Source organism: Macaca nemestrina, chromosome 10, assembly GCF_043159975.1.
Source record: "Macaca nemestrina isolate mMacNem1 chromosome 10, mMacNem.hap1, whole genome shotgun sequence".
NCBI classification, from domain to species: Eukaryota; Metazoa; Chordata; class Mammalia; order Primates; family Cercopithecidae; genus Macaca; species Macaca nemestrina.
In genome coordinates, this window is record NC_092134.1 from 11,405,415 (window position 1) to 11,410,717 (window position 5,303).

Sequence of the window (5,303 nt, forward strand, 5' to 3'; positions counted from 1 at the left end):
CTTGCTCTGTCGCCCAGGCTGTAGTGCAGTGGCACCATCATGGCTCACTGCAGCCTCAGCCTCCTGGGCTTAAGCCATCCTCCCACCTCAGCCTCCTAAAGCGCTGGGATGACACGCATGAGCCACAGAACCCAGCCATAGGGCCTAACATCTCGAGTGATGAGTGAGATCCACATTATTTGTCACTGTCTCTAGATTACAGAAAACAAGTTAGTTTTCTGATTTAGGAACTGGCATGATCCACCCCAAATAATATACAAGATGAGTGTGTCCTGGTGCCTGTATCTTTGTCATCTCAGCTACTCTGGAGGCTGAGGCAGGAGGACAGCTTCAGCCCAGGAGTTTGAGGCCAGCCTGGACGACATAGCAAGAGCCTGTCTCTTAAAACAAAACAAAACAAAAAAACAAAAAAAGAATATGGTTGGGCGCAGTGGCTCGTGCCTGTAATCCCAGCACTCTGGGAGGCTGAAGCGGGCGGATCACCTGAGGTCAGCAGTTTGAGACCAGCCTGGCCAACATGGTGAAACCCCATCTTTACTAAAAATACAAAAAACTTAGCCAGGCATGGTGGCGGGCTCCTGTAATCCCAGCTACTTGGGAGAGTGAGGCAGGAGAATCACTTGAACCCGGGAGGCGGAGGTTGCAGTGAGCTGAGATTGTGCCACTGTACTCCAGCCTGGGCAACAAGAGTGAAACTCCGTTTCAAACAAAACAAAACAAAACAAAACAAAACACGAATATATCATGGCCGGGCGGGGCAGCTCATGCCTTTGGGAGGCTGAAGCAGATGAACCACTTGAGGTCAGGAGTTCAAGACCAACCTGGCCAACATGGTGAAACTCCATCTCTACTAAATATACAAAAATTAACCGGGCGTGGTGATGGCGCATGTAGTCCCAGCTACTTGGGAGGCTGAGGCAAGAGAATCGCTTGAACTCAGGAGGCAGAGGTTGCAGTGAGCCGAGATCGCGCCACTGCACTCCAGCCTGGGCAACAGAGTGAGACTCTGTCTCAAAAAAAAAAAAAAAAAAAAAAAAAAGATGTCCTAGCAATGCAATTATATCAAAGATGTCAGATGAACTGCAACTCCAGAACTGCAAGTACTTCCCTTGATAGAGCCATGAGGCAACAGAAAGGATGCTTCGAACTTGTTAGCATCTTTAAAGGAGCTGCCAAATTCATGTGCTTCTTTCTGGAGAGCTGTTAAATTGAGAAGTGTATTGTATTTCAGTTAGATTCACTTAACATCTGCTGATGCCAGCATGTTGTCTGGTTAGGGAAATGTTAAATATAAGTAATTGCTATGGCATGTGGTTGAGACCTTGTGTCTTCCTGCGGTTCAGGCTTCTCACTGGCATCCTAAAACAATTCCAGTCTCCAACCACGGGACTTTGTTTTGAGCAAAGCTGTAGCCTCAGCACTTAGCGTGGTTCCCGGCACACAATAAATATGTATCGAGTGGATGAATATTTAGTGTACTTGTCATTTGTCTGAATGACATCCGATCCCCTCCTTACCCTTCCGCCTGCTCTGCTCTGTTTCCCAGGGTGATGAACACGCAGTCTGAGCTTTCCAGCCTTCCTGCTGGGCTCAGTCAATGGAAGGGACTGGTGAGAGGCTGGAAGGCAGGAGGGGAAGCTGGGGTATTTCTCCCCTCTCTTTGTCTTGGGCACCATCTCCAGTAGCATCTTTGGCTGAAATGGCTGCATAGGCTTCCTCCAGATGAGGTATTTTTTTTTTTTCTTTTGTTTTAAGACGGAGTCTCGCTCTGTCGCCCAGGCTGGAGTGCAATAGTGCAATCTCAGCTCACTGCAAGCTCTGCCTCCCGGGTTCACGCCATTCTCCTGCCTCAGCCTCCTGAGTAGCTGGGACTACAGGTGCCCACCACCGCGCCCAGCTAATTTTTTGTATTTTTAGTAGAGATGGGGTTTCATCGTGTTAGCCAGGATGGTCTCAATCTCCTGACCTCGTAATCCGCCCGCCTCAGCCTCCCACAGTGCTGGGATTACAGGTGTGAGCCACCGCGCACAGCCTCACCCAGGTGACTTTTTTGTGGGGAGGGGTTGTTTTTGAGACAGGGTCTCACTCTGTTGCCCAGGCTGGAGGGCAGTGGCGCCATCATAGCTCACTGCAGCCTCAATCTCCTGGGCTCAAGCAATTCCCCCACCTCAGCCTCCTGAGTAGCTGGGACTACAGGCGTGTGCCACCATGCCCAGCTAATTTTTGTTCCTTTTGTAGAGATGCAGTTTCACCATGCTGCTCCAGGCTGGTCTCAAACTCCTGGGCTCAAGAGATTTGCTCACCTCGGCCTCCCAAAGTGCTGGAATTACAGACATGAGCCACTGCGCCCAGCCACACGTGGTTTTTAAGAGATTTATTGTAGGAGTTGAGATCTTCCACAATTGTGAGATCTGGCTAGACAGTTTCCATAATGCTGGGTCTCTGTGTCTGATGCTGGAGACTGAAGTCTGCAGGGCAGGCAGCTGAACAGAAGATGGATGTAAAGTAGGGAAGAGCAAGAACAATCTGGAACCCATGAGCAAGAGCTGAAATCTATAAACACAGACTGAAACCTAGGTCAGTCCTCATTGTCCCCAACTTTGATGGCAGGAAACACTGGTGCCCTTAGGCAGGGAGCTGGCTCAGGGGTCACGGCAGCCAAAGGAGGATCCAGGGGCAGGTGGACCCACCACAGGCAGGTAAAGGAAAATGTTCAGGAGACGCAGAAGTGCCTGGTGACTCTGCCCCAGCCTTCGAGGCATCAGTAAGAGTATGGCTGCTGCTCTACTTCCACACACCAAATCTCATTCCACAGAAAACTGCCCTTTATGGCCCACCCTACCAGAAACACATAGAAAAAGGAATTCTGGGAAATGCAATTCAACTAGCCAAGCTAACACATTACCAAGCCAGTGAGCATGTTTTCTTGGGATAGCCTGGGGGTGATGTATCAGTGTTCTACCATGAGCAAACCTACCCCCAAGGGCTGAGAGAGCTGAAGGAAGCTGACAAATCTGGTTTCTCAGAAAGAAACTTTTTTGTTTTTTAGAGACGGAGTCTTGCTCTGTTGTCCAGGCTGGAGTGCAGTGGCACAATCATGGCTCACTGCAGCCTCAGACTTCTGGGCTCAAGCAATCCTCCTGCCTCAGCCTCCTGAGTAGCTGGGACTATAGGTACACCGCAACACACTCGTTTAAGGTTTTCCAGTTTTGTAGCAATGAGGTCTCACCACTTTGTCCAGGTTGCTCTCAAACTCCTGGCCTCAAGCATTCCTCCTGTCTTGGCCTCCCAAAGCACTGGGATTACAGGTGTGAGCCACCCACCCAGCCTCAGAATGAAACATTTAATAGGGATTTATGAACAAAAGCCATGTCTTGGGTGGCTGTGAGATGATGGATCCCTGCACTGTTAGCCCCCAGACCCAAGGCTTACATACCTAGGGAAAGAGTATATGTGCTTCAGAAGGAATATGCCATCAAGGTTGTTTTGACCCAAGGGCAGATTTGCAGTAATTACTTGCTCTTAACAGTAGATAATGTAGAAATCTTAGAGGCATCCCGGGAACTGAGGTTAATTAGAAGTCCACATGATGGATAAGCCTGGAAGGTAGAGTTGCTTTAGCCTCCACCATCAGCCCACCTACAAGTAAAAGGAAATGTAATTAAAAGTGCTTAACCAATAAGGAAAATGTATTTTGTCACAGAACAATGGGTCCAATGACCTTACAGTGTTGTGAATGGCTCAGGAATGTCATTAAGGACTCAAGTTCTTTTTCTCTGCCATCTGCAGCAGGTTGGCTTTATTTCTCAGCCTGTCACAGCCCCAATCACATCCTCACATAACTATGTCCACAGCTGGGAAGGGGAGTGTTTCTCTCATGAGGCTCTATTTAAGAGCAGAGGGCTGGATACAGTGGCTCATACCTGTAATCCCAGCACTTTGGGAGGCTGAGGCAGGAGGATCGCTTGAGCCCAGGAGTTCAAGGCCAGCCTGGGCAAGATAGTGAGACCCCATCTCTACAAAAATAAAAATTAACGGGCATGGTGGCACACACCTGTGGTCCCAGCTACTCAGGAGGCTGAGGCAAGAGGATCACTTGAGTCTGAAAAGTCGAGGCTACAGTGAGCTGTGATCGCACCACTGCACTCAAGCCTGGGCAACAGAGGGAGACCATATCTGAAAAAAAAAATTATGAAGAATTTGAAAATGGACCGGCGCAAGGGCACACACCTGTAATCCTAGCACTTTGGGAGGCCGAGGCGGGTGGATCAGGTCAGGAGGCCTAAGGTCAGGGGTTTAAGACCTAGCCTGGCCATGGTGAAACCCCATTTCTACTAAAAAATTAAAAATCAGCCAGGCATGGTGGCACATGCATGTAATCCCAGCTACTCAGGAGGCTTAGGTGGGAGAATCAGTTGAACCTGGAAGGTGGAGGTTGCAGTGAGCCGTGATCACACCATTGCACTCCAGGCTGGGCAACACAGGAGAATTTCAAAATAGTGACAGGAGGGTATTAGCCCAAGCACAAGCCCCTTCTGAATGCAGGGCCATGTGTGACTGCTCAGGTCACCTGCCCATGAAGGTGGCCCTGTGGGGTACATCATATTAACTAGGTGTAGATTTTGAGTCCATTTAAGGGCTTCCATGATTGATTTTTCATTACTTTTCTATGCTTTTTATGAGGGACATACGAAGCATTCTTTTCAAAGCAGGTCCATTCTTGGCTTAGGGCTCTTTTATTAAATTTTATTATTACTATTATTTTTTTGAGACAGAGTTTTGCTATCGTTGCCCAGGCTGTAGTGCAATGAGTGCAATGGTGCGATCTCAGTTCACCACAACCTTCGCCTCCTGGGTTCAAGCGATTCTCCTGCCTCAGCCTCCTGAGTAGCTGGGATTACAGGCATGTGCCACCACGCCAGGCTAATTTTGTATTTTTAGTAGAGACAGGGTTTTTCCATGTTGATCAGGCTGGTCTCCAACTCCCGACCGCAGGTGATCTGCCTGCCTCGGTCTCCCAAAGTGCTGGGATTACAGGCGTGAGCTACTGCACCCGGCCAAATTTTTTTTTTTTTTTTTTTTTTTTTGAGACAGAGTTTCACTCTTGTCGCCCAGCCTGGAGTGCAATGGTGCAATCTCAGCTCACTGCAACCTCCACCTACTGGGTTCAAGAGATTCTCCTGCCTCACCCTCCCGAGTAGCAAGGATTACAGGCGCCCGCCACCACGCCCAGCTAATTTTTGTATTTTGTTTAGTTAGAGACGGGGGTTTCACCATGTTGGCCAGGCCGGTCTCGAACCGCT

The 5,303-nt window shown here is 49.0% G+C and overlaps 1 long non-coding RNA gene across 1 annotated transcript; it reads right to left on the minus strand.

Moving 5' to 3' along the window:
- Positions 1-2,359: 2,359 nt before the first annotated feature.
- LOC105494533 (uncharacterized) lies at positions 2,360-4,904 on the minus strand. Its single transcript, XR_011608476.1, has 2 exons — positions 3,437-4,904; positions 2,360-2,483 (listed from the first exon to the last, which is right to left on the minus strand). It is a non-coding gene; the product is annotated as an uncharacterized lncRNA (long non-coding RNA).
- Positions 4,905-5,303: the final 399 nt, after the last annotated feature.